The sequence below is a fragment of the Coccinella septempunctata genome, chromosome 1 (genome assembly GCF_907165205.1).
Source record: "Coccinella septempunctata chromosome 1, icCocSept1.1, whole genome shotgun sequence".
Lineage (NCBI taxonomy): Eukaryota > Metazoa > Arthropoda > Insecta > Coleoptera > Coccinellidae > Coccinella > Coccinella septempunctata.
The window spans coordinates 44201329-44219225 of NC_058189.1; the positions used below are offsets into that span (position 1 = coordinate 44201329).

The 17897-nt window shown below is 34.1% G+C and overlaps 1 protein-coding gene across 1 annotated transcript in view; it reads left to right on the plus strand.

The window, feature by feature from the left end:
• The window catches only part of LOC123322991 (protein Shroom), a 280868-nt gene that overhangs the window by 17713 nt on the left and 245258 nt on the right, over positions 1-17897 (plus strand). The gene's annotated exons all lie outside the window — the stretch shown is intronic.

The window sequence follows — 17897 nt, forward strand, 5'->3', positions numbered from 1 at the left end:
CACAACAGGCAATGAAGAAATTAATAAATAAAGAAACAGGAAAGAAGAAAACAACTATCTCAAACACGAATATAGGCGCTGATGCTTTGAGTGACTAGTTTTCGAATGTTGGACAGAGAATTCAAGATTTTATAAGACTATCTATAGAGTTATCAGGCGAATCTATCTATATTAATAAAAGAGGATCTATGGTTTACTTCAAAATGCTTTATTGTTCAAACGATCGCACCAAATTGGACAATTCTTTTTTTGTTGTGTTTATTATTATTAGGGCAAGGTTTATATAACAGAATATTCCCAAAAAAAATTGTACAGAACAGAAAAAAAGGCATTCCTTTTTCTTACGACCAATCGAGCAATCACGATGAGTTAGTTATTATTATCTACCCTAGAAATAATTTAAATGGCAAAACTAGGTTTGCCGAGTCAGCTAGTTATTGAATAAATTTGAAGTGGAAAAACTGAGAAGCTTATTTCACCACCAAGAAGCACACAGGTGCATCTCACTTACCTACGAATGACATATCATTCTTCGCTCGCCTGGAGTAAATACATTGATCAAAATTTTATTTGCCTAAAATTATGTAACAAACCGTCTGTCACTATCAAAATTTTACTTTAACAAGAAAATTAAAGAACTGTTACTGCAGAACACCATTTACAGTTTGGATGAATTTTAAAATGTTTGTTTATCTGTCTGAAATTTTTTATAGAAAGATATATTTTGTTGGCAAACCGTGGAATTTATTCATCAACAGTGTAAGGTCTTGTAAACACTTCAACATGGGATTCTATGAGGTCGTGGAATTTATTGACGGTGAATATTTATAATGTACTTCAATTTAATGTATGTATATTCATGAATAAATTATATTGATTTTAAAGCCTTATAGAACATTTCCTGCAAAACTGATGTTTCATCATGACTCCAAACTGATTTAGAATTAATAAAATTAAATGAAAAAAAAGTTAAGTTCAGCAGCCTGTAATTTCGAAGGGTTCGACAAAAAAAAATTATTTTAATTAGAACTATTACGTCCCAAAATTATGACCTGGACTTTGGAATCACTCTTCATATTATGATCCCTGCAGGAACTTTCCTGAAGTAAAAATCTCTTTATTGCAAATCTGAATATCTAAACAACTTCACTAATAATAATGGTATTCAATCTTGATCAAAATATATACATATGTATGTATTGTTGTTCTTCCTTGTACAGTTATACATCCTTTTTAATTTAAGAATTTTCATAATTATTATATACTAATTAGAATGCATCAATCCGCTTCAGAAAAAATGGATAATAAAAAGGGATTTTTATATAGTGCAAACTTCTTCAAACTCGGTATATATTGATAATTTGATAAAGAATACTCCAGCGTACTTGACCCCACAGGTAACATTTTTTTCATCGAAACACACCTTGTTATCGCCTTCTTGGAATGAATCTCTAGGTGAGACCTTTAATCATTGCTACCAGGGATCAGATAACGGACAGATTTATTCGATTGCTGAGAATACAGGATGGGCACTTCTTCAATACGTCCGTCATCGGGTTTGTGGTAATCAGTCTTGGGAAGAGGTTCCACGGACAGGTACAATACCGATCCTACAAGTGGTTGGTTCTCAGATAAGGCTCCTCAATAACCGCATTGTGTTGTACGATATCCTAGATTAGTGACGTTTCTTGAGCGCATCATTTGAATGGATTATATTAACCGTGAAAAATCATTAGTTATTGTCGAGTTAACAGCCGTCACGCCTTGGTATCTCACAAAATCGAAGTGTAACACCTTCCGGCGTACAATAACCAACTTGTTATATCAGTTCGTTTTCAAATTACTTGATGTCGTTACTAAGATATTGATGAATAATGTTCGTGATCAATATGAAAAGGTTCATTATGTCGAATAATGAGAAAAACATTCATGTTCTACAATGATTGAGCTAAGGAAAATGTTGATATTTGAATATTCATAATGGGTGTCTTAATATGTGGTAGGGCTTCGTGGATCAAGCCATATCTACAATATACAGGGTGAGTCTTTGACTCGTTCGAATATTTCCACAGTACATTCTTGATGTCAAAAGGAACACTTCTTTCCTTTATTAATTTTTCCCAATCGGCTCGGTTCAAAAGATACAGGCTGTTGAAAAACCATAAAAAAATGTTATTTCTCACAAACCGTTTTTCTCACAAAGGGTTTTTCTCATAAGCGGTTTTATCGAACGAAATGAATTTCGAAATGTAGTTTTTGCGTTATTTGATTAATCTTGAATAACATTCTGGAATTTCAATTCCATCAGAAAATTTGCGAAAATGCCACTGGCATTCAAGCTAGTAACGTTATTATATTAAATCACATTTTGATCAAACCCACTGAAAATGTTTGACTAAGAAACCTCAACAAGCACTGTGGCTGCTTTGTGTCGCATTGAAGCCTTCAAATCCTTTGGAACTATTTCAAAGAAAAATTTAATAATTTTGGCAGCAGGAGAAGTTGCATTTCACCAGTCAGAATCTTCTAAAGTCTGGAAAGATAGAAATAGGAAAGAAAGGTCCCATCAACGTTTAGACATAATTTTCTATATTGACAACTTTATTTTCACCAGGCATGTCGTGGAGCACAACAGCTTCTCTGAAGAATGAAATGATTTCCAAGTTATACCAACAAAAAAACTGGAAATCATCAAATGCCTCTATAACTCGATGAGAAAAACTACTGAATGAATAGAAGAATCTCTGTGCAATAACTTGTTGAGTGGAGCAATTATATGAAAATATGCAACCTGCCTACAAATTATTGCTGAAGAGAGGCGAGAATTTTGGAGCAGAAAATGGATGATCCTTAAACTGTTTATAGCTACGAAAAAAAGTTTTTGATAATTATATGTTTGTACATAATTCCCTTATAAACGAAGGTTGTCTTGAATAATTTCTGTGAGTAACTTCAAGTGCATCATCAATAAAAATTCGCTAACTATTCAGGTATTTCTATTCAAGACTCCTTTCAAGTCAATTCATGCAAGGATAGTTGCGGTTTTGCTTTTCTCGAAACGATATTCAACTCTAACAATCTCAAATTACCTTCGTATCTTACCCAAAATCAAATTACGAATACGATTCCTTATGCTAGAAACGTACTCAACTCGCATTTTCACTGGCTTCAATTCGTGATGTCAGGGAAATGAAAAATTACTATTTTAAACAAGTAACTTTCAAATTTTGCGTCCTATGAATGTGCAAACTTGTGAAATAAGTCACGTATCAGTGGTTCTCAACTTCCCAAGAATATCTAGACTGAGGAAGACATTGATTGAATTGGGGAATTATCCAAAGAGTTTCATTATTCTGGACGATTCTTTCAGTTAGTTTCTGTTCGATGTTTATTTTATGTTTTTTATATTATGTTTTGAATTATTATGTTTTAAGTGAACGCAACAAAGACAAGGTTATCTATATCTCTATTGCGGGGAAACAAACGAGAGCGTAATCTACAGTGTGAGTAAAAACTAAGTAGAAAACTCTACTTCTTCGGTATGAAAAATCCTCGAAAGGCTAGTTTGTTTTTAGAATTAAGTTGTCTTTTATAATTAATGAGGTTGTCATGCCACCTTTAAAATAATTTGAAATAAAAACTGATCTGTTGCAGCATACTTCTACGAAATAGTGAATATCGAATATATGAATTTTGTGCGTTTTTACTGACTCTCTATACAGTGTGAATGTCTGCCTCGTACAAATATTTCAACAGTAGATTCTGGAGGTCAAAATAAACACTTTTTTCTTATACCTTTACTTCAGATTCGGCCCTGATAAAAAGATAAAGCCATTTTAAGTTGAAAAAACAAAATTAATTAAACCTGCGACGCTACACATTTGTGGATCTTTCAAACAGAGTTATTCAGCCAAAGTACACAATTTTTAAAATTTCACACATACTTTTGAATTTTTGAACATCGTATTACGTACGTTCAACTTAATTTCAAGAGTTGGGTTTTTTGAATTTTTGGTATTTTTATGGTATATAATGGTCATAATGAGAAAACTGGAAGACATGGATGATTTCATCAAATAAATGAAAAACTATATTCCGAAATTCAGTTCATTTGATGAAACCGTTTGTGAGATAAAACTAAAAATAGCATTTTTTTATGGTTTTTCAACAGCCAGTATTTTTACCGAGCCAATTAGGAAAAATGGTAAAAGAAAAAAGTGTTCCTTTTGACCTCAAGCATCTACAGATAAAATATTTGTACGACCCGAAGATTCACCCTTTAGAGGTAAATTAAAAAATGTTTGTCTCTATGTCTTCCAAAACCAACCAATTTCGGGGTAATTCCGATATGACCGAATAGTAATTCCAGTAATTCCAGAGAACGTCGAAAATGGTCAAACGTATGCAGTATCGCTTGCGATAGAATGATAGATGACGCGCGTGTCGTTTAAGGCACGAAGTTTACCGGGTGAACTAATTTGGTATAAAATTTTTCTATTCCTATTATTCATAGAACTGAAAAAAATATTGGGTATCGAAGAATGTTCAATTTTTTTACCGTCCTGTTGACTAACCAAATGATATTCATTATACTACCAATCATTTTCAATAATAACAACGTAGATAGAATCAAGAATATAGTAGTTACTTATAGTAAAAGAGAACCCACCAGTTCACTGATATTACACTGCGCAAAAAAATTAACGCACATTATGGAAATCCCAAATTTATTCTACAACTGAAGGTGTTCTCAATGATAATTATTTTATCAGAATTATACATGCATATGTTATCCACTTTCAACGGTTTTCTTCAATACAGATGTTTTTTCCCAGCTGGAATAAAAAAAGATGATATTATCAGATTTTGAATGTATTGGCTCCATTCTAAAATCAGTTGTTCTCGATCAATTCTAGTGATCAATAGTTTTTTTTTCGTTTGATTTTCTACACTCGATCGCTATGCAACGAGAAACACGCAATTTGACACAAGAGGAATGTGCCCAAGGGGTATTTTTGAGAGAAGAAGGGTGGACATACACAAGAATTGCAGAAAGGTTTGAAGTTCAGCGATTCAGGGAGACAGGTATGAATGTCCGAAGACCAGGACAGGGTAGACCACGGGTAACAACTGCCATTCAAGAACGTTACTTGAGAGTTTCTTCGTTGAGACAACGGTTTGCAACCGCTCGCCTCCTTCAAATTCAGCTTGAGCAAACTCATGAGGTGCAAATTAGCACTCAGACATAGCCCCATACATTGGTGAAAATTTCATTTTTATGGACGATAATGCCAGACCCCATCGTTCAGGAGTACCTTGAAGAGGTTGAAGTCTCTCGAATGGAATGGCCGGCAAGAAGTCCAGATCTCAATCCGATTGAGCAGGTTTGGGACGACCTCAATAGAAGGCTGAGAAGTTCAGAAAATCATCCAGCTACTCTTAATGACTTAGGAATCCAACTCGGAGAAATCTGGGAAGGATTAGATCAGAACATTTTAAGATCACTCATTTTGAGTATGAACCGTCGTTGCCGAGCTGTAATTAACGCAAGGGGTGGAAATACCAAGTATTAAATCACTTATCAGCATTTCAGTATTTTGAAAATTGTGCATTTCTCTTCTTTCAAATAAGATTCGGTGAAATCCTGAATTTTTCTTCCATTTAATGTGTCTTGTTTCGTTCAGAACCTTCCCGAGAGAACATAAAAAATAAGTTATAAAGTCAATGTAGAGTTAACTTTCATTAAAATTGAGATTTTAAGAATGTGCGTTAATTTTTTTGCGCAGTGTATTTCAACCCATACATTTTATTTCGCCGGTTTTTGTGCCTATACCACATGAAAATTCCCATGTTGGAATCGAACCAATTGTATATTAATAATTATAAAAATCGTTTTATCATTCTATATCAGTTTTAATATGGACGTCCACGTCTATTCAATATATCAAGATCATCATGCCATAGGTTCTGTTCAAGCTTCAATTAAAACGTTATTGTAAGGATCAGTGAAGTAACGAAACGGTTAAATGATATTCAGTTACACAATTAAACTAGTCATCTTCATTTCAGTTTAGATCACCACTTGACTCCGAGCTTGACTCTGTGTTCAATACGAGTCTAAAATAGCTATGTAACTGTTCCATCCTCACATAATCCGCGTAATTAAAATTCATATTGGAATAGACGTATTCAATATCGATTTCCTCTTGCGCAGGAAATGTTAATGTTATAGAAGTGGAACGAGCTACTAGGAGTACCTCTTCTAGGAAGAGATTCAAATTAGTCGGATAGGATCATTCCTTCCGTTCCTACGTTGTTACAATAATAATGAAATTTTTAACCTAGAACCGTGACAAAGATAATTCATTCCAATATTTCTTCCAACTCATAGTCTGTAGGTAAACTCAGAAAATGGCAGTACTTTTGTATTCACTGTGTCAAATTTACCACCTTTTTAAGCTGTCATGAAATTGAATAGTTGAGACGACTAACGCAAATAAGGCACATAAATTATACTTCATTCAAATTTATTTTAGCAGTCGGTTGGCCATGAAATAATTTTCTCAAATTTTTGTAACTAGAACGAAGTTAGGTTGGCACTCATGAAATGTCGTTAATGTCATAACGCCGTTGCCACAACTAATATCAATGTTTATTACGAAAATGCCGAAAGTGATTGAAAAAAGAGAGAGGGTTTCAGGAAGTGCTATTTAGAATTCAGATCCGCTCATTCAAATAGTTAAACCCTGATATTCTAAAATCCACAATATGTCAGACGGTAGGGAACATATTCAATGTAAGAGAATTTATATAATGTTTCATCTGAATCTAAACGACTTATATTTCAGCTGGATATTTCCACAATCAGAAAGATTGTGAATGAAGAGGATGACAAAGAATTTCCTTCTATTGTGAGACCCAAAAAAGTGGTGGCATTTGAGAATTTCATGTTTGAGTGAATTAATGCGAAAAGTTTACTACAGGATTTTCGATGAATGTCATCGGAGAATAAGTTCCCTAAAATGGATTTTTCTATTAATTTTTCATTTGACTTGTCCTATACAATGTAAATGTCTTAAGGTACTAATAAATACCTAATTATTATTATTACATCAACGTATTAAGATGAATAGCCACAAATACGCACAAGTTGCCCTGTTACTTGTTTATTCATGTGAAATTTTTTTTCAAAGGTGAAGTTCATCTTAACATGAAACTTTCTTCAATTCCTTTTACTTATATTGATGCAAGATGATTTTTGTTGAAGAATTTAACATTCCTGTAATTATCTGTTAATTCCTTCGGGAGATACCCATTCCCAACCACTGCATCATATGCATTTCATCTTCGGGTTAATATTTTTGAAATCTACAAATGATGTAAGCCAAAGAAGATAACGAACATTAACTCTCCTCAAGCTAGTGCATATTATGATATTATACTGATCTCTTGTATTCTCCATACAAATAACTGGATTTGGTATGCCTTCAATCAGTTTGTATAAACTTCAATTATGTTCGTCACATATTTTCCGAAGAGATTCGACATTGTGATAAAATACGTAATAACAGAAACTTTTACGTAGAACGGGCAACATAGCGTTGATTCAAAACCCAAAAATGTTTTGACAAGCTTCATAACCCCACATTTTCGTACTATACAGAGTGAAATGTGTCAAATTTCCATGGCCAACCGACTGCTAAAATAAAAGTGAATGAAGTATATGTATACATTCCATGGTATAAAAATTTTAAAGTATTGTAGTTTTTTTAAATACTGTCATATGCGGGGTATTCCAACGAAAATTTAACACCTCGATTTTCCGACTTTTAAATGAGAATGTGGAAAATCGCTTGAACTCGTCAATTTCTGATTCGAGGTGAAACAGCTTTCTCGCTTTTTTCATCCCTGTAACTTCACAGCACATTCCTTAGATTTTGAATAGGGGTAAGGGATATTGCGATAATTAATTTCGAAGATCGTATCGAGTACTAACCGACCCTGAAATTTCTCTTCAAAATATCCATCGATAATGAAATAATTGCGAAAATAGTGAAAGAGGCAATGTGGAATTTATCTCGAGAATATTATGCGTAACCTACACAGTTCAAAGGTATTTATCGGATCCATTGCTACATGACCTAAGACAGTCAAGTCCCTCACTTCGTCCCTTTCCTGCACCTTCTTTTTGTTTCAGACTGAACCAGTAGCGTCAACTTTGGCAACCAGTTGCACAACGTAAACAGCGGATAAATTTTTTCCAATCGTTAAATGTAGACAACGTTCTTAAAAATTCACGATAGACTAAGGTAAATCGAAAACATGGTCCGTCTACATTTTTGGATGAAGAAATACTACTTGTTTGGACAAAAAATTAACAACATAACTACTAATTAGTAGTTTTATCCGCTGTTTACGTTGTGGAACTGGTTGACAAATTTGACGCTACTGGTTCAGTCTGAAACAAAAAGAGGGTGCAGGAAAGAGACGAAGTGAGGGACGTGACTGTCTTAGGACATGTAGCAATGGATCCGACCTTCAGTACTAGGAAATTGTCCGAATCTTGAGTATTGTACGTGAACGTTTTCAGCAAAACTTATATTACTGCATGGAAGTGAATGGTGGCCATTTCCAGCATCAAATAAACTAATCACAAAAGCCAGTACTTCTCCACTATTTTATTTGTCATTTCGATATCGATAGAAATTTTGAAACGAAATATCAGGATCAGGTATTACTCGATAGGATCTTCAACATAAGGTATCGCAACACCCTGCATCCCTTTTCAAAATGAAGGGGTTGTGCTCACCCCTGTCAGGGAGTTGCAGTAACGGGGATGCAAAGGGCAGAAAAGTTGTTCCCTCTCGAATCAGAAATTGACAGGTCCAAACAACTTTCCACATACACCTTTTAATGCCGGAAAATACAGGTGTTAAGTTTTCGTTAGATCACACGTATGTCTAGACTCTCCGTAATCTTCAATTTACTTCCATTTGAATTTTCTGGAAAATACCTGCTCTCCTATTATGAAATTTGAGATCTTTATCGATGTAATTGTTGGTATTTCGATTGCTGAGCATAATATGCTATTTGTCCGTACCTTAACAATTTTATGAAAGAATCAGAAAAATATCTTCAATGGATAAGGAAATACTCAATCGCAATAAGATAGAGAAAACTCTGCTTTCTCTAGATATAATCTATCCTAATCATATATTGGCGAGCGAATAATGATCTCAAATGAAATACGACTCTGTTGTTAAGATAGATAATCTAAAATGTAGTCAGATTGAATTAATATTTTCGAAACTTGGTGGCCACATTTCATAATGCCGCAATTTTAGCCCCCTACTGAACGATTTAGATCATTAGCTGTGAATGCTGTTTCGTTTACTCTGAATTTGAGAATTTGAGTATGTTTTTTTTTGGGTTATCTTTATGAATTTTATTTCTATGATTGAAAGAACACAAATTTTCGGTGATCTTTTGTAACCAATTATTTTGCAGTGCCAGTAATTCTTAAAGCGAGTAGATATACGTAATTTCAATGATTTCCAAGAAGACAGCCGCTGTCAGTGTGAAATGCCACAGTATTCTTGGATGAAAAATTTCTGCGTTTATGATTCTGAATAAGTGTGATTGTGACGCTATATTGTCTCGAGTTCGAGCATTCTTACTTAAGTAAAATGCTATCTAAAACACTTATGGCCATATGCACCGTTTCATTAAACGAGATTAATTCCTTAAACGCCTTTTTTTCCATAGAGATTCTACGCATAAACGTCATTTTAGAGCTTAAACTTCGTTTAATCGAACGGTGCATACGGACATTATACAATAAATCACTATTATAGGTAGGTCATTTTCTTATGATCATTATTGCATTGACAGCTAAATCGGATTTCAGAAAGTGGTTGTGAAATGTCATCAAATTTCTAATTGTCTAATACAGAAGACGTTGAATTGAAATTTCAAAAAAGTAGTCGACTGAGGGATACCACTGAATTATGTTTGTGAAATCTTCGGATAAATGCGGAAAATAACGTAAACGTACATAACACCGCGTATACATATGGTAATAGACCAGGAAAGGTAGATTAAAATATCTCTGAAACCAGAGAAACTCAATGGCACGATTTTTCCTATCAACCATGATGCAACATATATAGAGTTTTCCTGCTGATAAACACGAATGTTTTCCTTTTTTTTTTGCAGTCAGGTAATAAACATCAACGGAACTATCACGTTCTTTCTTATGCAACTGATTCATTAATATTGTGAGTGGTCTCCAGCGATAAATCATAATGAGAAAAGAGTCGTGTCACGATTCCAGAAAAAACTCTATTCATTTTCATCTGAATACTTGTAGAAGGCAGTTGCTATCAAGGTGTGAATAGGTTATTAGTCTTTTTGGTCATAATCTACACATAGAAACACTAATTCAATCAACATGAAAATCTCCTGTGACTTTTCCAAGAATTTCTGAAATTTATATTTCGGTTCCCACTAAACAAACCTATACTGTTTCTTCTCTGTCCTCTGGGTCCTAATACACTAATGTCTTAATTCTTCTTCTCGATTGAGAATCTTCCCCGTCAATTTTGAATTGGTTCTTACTCTCATTTTGTTCTTCTGTAATAATTTCACTTGGTTCATTTGTCCAGGTCGTTTACTCGTTTATCTCATATGCAGCTTCATGTAATGTTCGTCGTATAACTTATATATTTTATGTTGGACATACATGGAATGTTGGTATTCCTATGTCGAGTCTGCGTGTAATGCAAACATATTCTAGGATTCTTTGACCCACGAACGGATCCTTGGGGTACCGCTGCTACCAGAGATCTTGCTGCTGATGCTTGCCATTTAGTTTCGCGCATGAACTTCTGTCTCCAACTGTGTGGCGTAAGAGATGAACAGTCAATTGTGCTGCTTTGAGACTCGCTCTTAGCTATGGAATACTGAATGTTGGATGATTTGAAAAATAATGGATTTTTATGTAAAACTTACACAATGCCAACGAAGTTCCTCATGGACCTCATGATGGATAGCACTGATCTTTATTCAGATTCAGTTTCTTAATCGAAATGGATATTTCGTACACTCCGTTTTTTCTCGTGACTTTCATATCTCCTCAACAATTTTTCACTCATATCTACAGTCGATCTATTGGTGGCGCGAAAGATTCTTCGAACATTTTTCGCCAGCGTGAACAAAGATTCCTTTAGATTCCGTTCTTCAGATTACAGTTTCATTTACCGGACTTATTAACATCGTGAGAAATAAAGTTCATCCAGCCAAACGAGCGAAGCATTCATCAAATCGTGTAAATTTTTACCGAACCCGATAACACGCCTACAGTGTTTTAGAAGCGGTAACAATTATTACCTCAAGAACTAGCACCTAATTGTGTGGATTTCACGGAGTAAATTATTCCTCGGCTTGGAAATGCTGATGGTTCAGCTATCTTTGTAGGTGTTTAGGTGTGATAGGAAAGAAATAAGCTACAGTGAGAATTGAAGATTGTTCTGGGATAATCCAGGAAACGGCTTGTCACATAGATCAGAGACTTAATAATTGATCATAGACGTAGGAGAATTGTTAAAAATTGCTATCATTCGATCTGACTTGTGTTCCGGATCAATGAATGGATTATCTGATTGAGATACTGTTTAGAGTGGAAACCAGTTTCTTGTACGTTATTCTGGGCGATGAGATCACTCAAACGCTAAATAGTTTCTTCCTGTGTATCGATTTTAACCTCACAAGCTTCAGAGGTCGTTCAATTCATACAAAAAATGATTTTATTTTATGGAATCATGCCATTTTATACTCAGTAGAAATAACCGAATGCTGTTGGTATTCTAGTGTTCATTTCTGCTATATACAACATTTCCAATAAAGTACTCGGTATTTGTATCCGTACCCGTATGTATCTGATAACCTCGTCTTTTATGCGAGTAATTTTTGCTAAGAATTTATATTGTATTGCATTGCGAAAGTCCGAACGAAACCTTCAGTTGATAGTACCCCCTACCATTTAGAATTAACCAGTACTCAACAGCGTTACCCAGTACTCGTGTACTGGCAATTTATTTTATTTCATTTATTTATTTCGATTTTTACGTGAGATAATGAAAATTTAAACTTGGGATTGCCGAATTTCTCTCATTATTTTGTAACTTAAACGGTTTTATGAAATGGCTCATTTCGATACCTAGTGGTACAAAAATACTTAGGACTTAGTGTAAAAAAATTGAATATTAGTTCAAAATCTCGCCAATAAAATTATTACCAAATTCTTTCACAATGGCCATAAAAATCTTCTTCTTGTTCGAACCCCCCAACAATCGTCGTAAAAATGGGTTGAAATAGGGTAAGAATAACACTTTGTCAACATTTTGTCAACATAAGCACTTTCAATAAACTATGTTAATTTTTTACACTTTTTTCACCCTAAATCACACGACACAACATTTTTTTTCAAGTGAAATTTAATGAAATTTTTACGAACTTCTAGTTCTAGGGGTTTCAGCTCAGCCATCTTGGGTATTTTATATAGATAATTTTCGACTTATTTTGATGATTTCTTCATTCTGTCAAAAAAAAAGCCTCAGTTTTGAATACAACCGGTATATATTTTTTTGATAAAGAGCGTAACAATTTTTAACATCAAACAATAATTATAGCATGTGATTGAGATACAGTTTTAGCAGAGGTTAGCGAAAAATCCCAGTAAAAAAACCCTTTCTCTCCGTTTATGTAGGGGACTGTGAGAAATGAAACTGTTTCCAAAATAAGCTGAATATTTGATATTGAAGGGCATCTCGCACCGCAAACATTGTTCGTTTCCTCGAAGAAAAAGTAAATCCAGTATATATCACCCCTGTTTGTAAGATGACATCATGGTGGAAACCTTTTATGCAATATAATTCTTTGTATCCTTAGGGAAGTATTTAAAAAAAACACTGAAACACGTCAACTTTTTTTATTCAATTCTTTAATTCTGAAGTATAAATTTAAATATACAGGGTGACTCGAAGAAGTCCAGCAAAATCCGTCCTGTTATTTTTATTTTCGTAACAACCTGATTTCAAGAAACTATTGATGATTGGTTTATTATGTACAATACCAGGTGAAATAACTACACATTTTTTAAGCTCCTTTAAACTTGATTTCAACGAACTTACATGGTCTATTAATGAACAATACCAGATGAAATTTCCACAGTCGACAGTACTTGTCTCACGCGGTGTAATATATAATGGACCAGGCATTAATATAGATTTTTGAAATCAGGTGTTTCAGGAGCTTCAAAAAAATACACAGGGTGTTCCATTTGAATAAAAGGGGACGAACGTGTCCCAGTGTTCTTATAATTTTCCAGTACAATTTTATTCCATAAGTCCAAGGAACTCATGCAAATGAAAGATTAGAATATCTTTTTCGAAAATTCTCTTTTACTGTTGAAAGTAATCTTAGATATACAAAGACCGCAATCAATATATTTCTTCCACTTTCGATCTGTAGAATTTCCCTTGGAAGGAACCTGTAGAAAATACTCATTTCCTCAGCAACGTTTCGTTGAACTCTAGTCTTCAAGCTTTAAATTATATTCCAATAGTGAAATTTCCCTTCCCATCCGCAAAGCACAATTGTGCAAGGGTGACAAGTCGGATATCCGAGAAAAATTGAGATTAAAGTAGTCAGGAGGTCACTGGACCTACGGTCCTCCACCTCTTGACCAAGTTGTCGAGGAGAGATGATCACATGAAATTATAACCATAAGCAGGAATAAGGTCGAATCATGTCTTATCGCCGTATGCAGCGACTCTGTCATAATTATGTCAGTCAAGGCCTGCATGGTTTCTTCTCGAGAAGCATCCGCATCCGATTATATGCGTTGTTACGCAACCGGCTTTACCTGAAAATATTCATTAACTCGAATCACTTAGCCAAGATAAGATCGTAGCCTGAAACCTAAAAACCATATGCCCTCGTACTTCACTTCGACACATAAACGTTATTTACGATCTCTTCAATCCCGATAAACGTTGCGATGTTCCGAATTTTGGCTGACCCGATTCGTTTTATAAATGGCGACCTAGTCGTTTTGGTCTCGTGAGAGAACACGTCCGATCGGCGATCTGTGAGATGTAGATTGTGTATGGTCGTAATTCATCGGCACCTACTCGGAAATATTTACGATACGCCTTCTGCGATTTTTGGAAATACTACTTCTTCTTTGTGCGATACCAAAATCTTCTGCATGATTTTGATTGGACATTAATTCCGTTGAAGTGGGCCTTCTATCATGTATTTGTGATATGACTACCAACTCTGCATTTCCTCATATGTTGGTGTCCTACACTGAGTGGCCTATTAGACGTTTACGGAGATTGGATCATAGGATTGTTCTGAAAATTTGGGCAATGACTTCTGACCTATCTGACTGAAATATTTTGAATGTTGCCGCTTATACGAAAAATACTCCAAACTTCGTTATTTCAAATGAGACACCTTATTTTTTATATCTCTTTTCGCCTCTCTATACCTATAAGAGTATTTTGCTCTAGTACTTCCCTATCTCTATTCCTGATACTTTCAGATATATTGACGGTTTTCCACGAAAAATTGTCTAAAAGATGATTCCACTGAAATAGGCATAAAAAAAAAATTTATTTTTTAGGAAGCTGAAATTCTGAAAATAGGTCACTGAGATTCTATATACAGAAATTTCTATATACAGGTTGTCTCAAAATTCTTCTTCGTGTCACTCTATACAAAAACGGCAGAAACTCGATTTCTTCAAATGGAAAACCCTACTTTCATGTGTTATTTTCAGAGAAAATCAAAATACGCATTTAAGATGTATCATGTTCCTATACGAAACCTCATATTTTCGGAAATAAAGTCAAATTTATATCAAAGCGATATTCAAAAAAACTGGACTGAAGGACTTTGTCTCATTCATACAAGGAATTGTGTTTGTAAGATAAAATTTGAATCCACATTTTGTGCGGAGACATCTGAAAACAAACGTCCATAAAGTGGAAGTTAGGAAAAGCGAGCATCTAATTGGAAGAATTTTCGCGTAATGCAATATTTTGAAACAGAATCCAAATCTCATCTGAAGTTCTATGGGAAATAAAATGAAAAGAGCCCAAATATGTATTCAAAAAAATCGAAATCATTTCGAAAATTGAATATGAATATTCTGTTAATCCTTCGTACTGAATTAAATGATTTTCTTCAGAATATGAGCAATCAATTATAGATTTGGAACTCGATTAAAACATTTCAGAACTTAGGAACAGCTTTGCATCTTGCATCCTTTGACGACACAGCTTTACTACCTAGTTCAGAATATTCCCACTGCATTTTAGAGAAATTTCGATATTGTTCTGTTCAAAAATTCTTACTCAGAAAACCGGAAGTGTGCAAAAAAAATTTAAACACCGGAATTATGGTAGAATCTGTAACGCCTTACGTATTTTGGAAACACAATGTAGAGGGTGTTTTTTCAACCTGCACACTCAATCGTACATTATCACAATAAGAAACCGGTATTTTGAAAAACGTCTTACAATTTTTGAATTCATTCATTCATATTGTACTACACTGCAAATTTCATAAAAATTTTGAATGAGCCATAGCAAAGTTATGGATAAAAGTAAAATTTGTCGAATCGGACAAATCACCCTATGAGTGTTAATAGATGCCCCCAGCCATGAACCACACATTGTTCCGAATGTCTCGACTAGTATAAACTTCTCCTAAAATTTGACGATCTTCTCCGGAATCATCCTGTATATTCCAACCTTAACCATATTTGAAGGAATTTGTCATTGGTCGCCTCGCCATAGATTATTGCCTCTCTTAGAGCAGTATTATTGCATAAATTTAATTCGCCAACGACAAGTCAGGGTAGGTGGTTCATGTTGCTCAGTTGGATCGCATTCCACAGAACTCGCGTATAGGAAATACGCGAGTTCAATTCATAATAATTGACATTCAGAAATATAAATGTTACATTTTCCCGTAGAAAACCTCCGATCACTTGTTCACTTGATGCCGCCATTTGCATTTCTCGACCTTAGAAACGAGATTTATTGTGATATTCAACACCGAAATGGCTTATATCTTATGTACGAATGAATCGAAACAAGTTATGCAACAAATTACCATTATTTCTAGTTTGTGTACATTGTATATATTACCAATGCACTGCTAATAATTTCGCGAATTTCCGGTACAACTCCGTTTAAACATGGGATGTGCAATCGGTGACGATGGTTTACGGTTAAGGACAGGTTCCTGGGAAAATGAACTCATTCATATACACACAACAAAATTTATACAGTACGAGTCGGAAATTTAAGATTATTTCACTGAATTTAAAGACATCAGTTTTTTGTTGCTAATGTACTTGGCGGGTCGACAACTATTTTAAATATTTAAATCACATTTGATGTGATAGCGTCATGCGTCATGTCAAACAGTTTGTTTTGAATTTGAGATATCACGTCATCGATATTTTTTTCATGACTATGCATAAAGAATATAGAGGGTGTTCCTAAATTGAAGATACAAACGAAAAAAATTCCTTATGTAATTTCAAGAAAAAAAAGTCCCATAAATATGGGATTGGAAACGTTTCGTTTTCGAGATAGAGGGTGTTAAAGTTTGAATTTTTTTATTGGTATCAAAATAAGTCGTGAAAACACATTAATTATTAGAAATAGCGAGTTTAATTTGATGTGTCAAAACTAACAATAAATTTATTCACCGCAGCTTACCAAGGAAATGTTTACGGCTATTTGGATTTTGCCTCGGATTTTGCAGAGGATTTCGAGAAAATTTTTCAAAATTTTTTTCTCGAAATCGGTTGCAGATACGAGAAAACCACAAGAGACCATAAAATGAATAAATAAAAACAAGGAACAGTATTCCAGAAAAAATACCATCCTGTAGATTTGCTGTCAAAATTGGCATGTGTCATGGTGTGAATTGCCAAAAAATGATAAACAAATAGCTTTTAATATTCCATTTTTAAATTGCCTGGATTATTTCATTGAGTCAAATCAGATTCATTCAATTAGTAGATGTTTGTTGAATATCTTTTTAAAGACAAGTAATTACAATTCGATTTTTGGTACGCATGTGTTACTTGATATAAAGTTAAGAAAAGTATAAGAAATTGGAATTTCCATTTTAAAACCTTATCGATGAAGTCATATTTCAAATTTGGGACATTTTCTTACATTAAAAAGAGCGCAGTTTGAAATATCTTGTCCGGGAATATTTAAAGCAAAAAAACTGTCGTTGATTTATGTTGTATGTTGTTATGTATTAGAGACTTGTACTGAAGGTATGTATCTATTTTGAAAAAGCATTAGCTCATTGCTAAAACTCAATTGTACAGGAAAGTTTTTTTGGGAATTGAAATTGTTTGGGTAGGAGGATGTTTTGTCGTACTTACAAATGCATGGTAGATTTTCTTTATTGAATTATCCTCATATAATTTGAATAAAATAATTTTTGTTATTGAGTAGAAAGAATGTTCTTTCAGCGGTAGAAAACAGTTGAATTTTCTGAACTATCCATACCATACATATCGACATAGATCTATCTGGTTTTGTAGGTTATGCTGAAAAAAAAATTGGAAGCTCCTGAGAATAGCTCAAATCAACAAACAAAGAAAACCTGATTAGTGCTCCAAAAAGTAGATCTCACTCAGGAATATATTGAGCGTCTCAAAGAGAGCGCGTTCTGAGGTATTAAACTGTTTCGTAGAGAAATGCTCGGAACTGGTAAATTTTTATTGATAATGCAATTTTTCGTGTATAACTGAGGAATTGTTAATTCACCCTCTACGTACAAATATTTTAATAGTA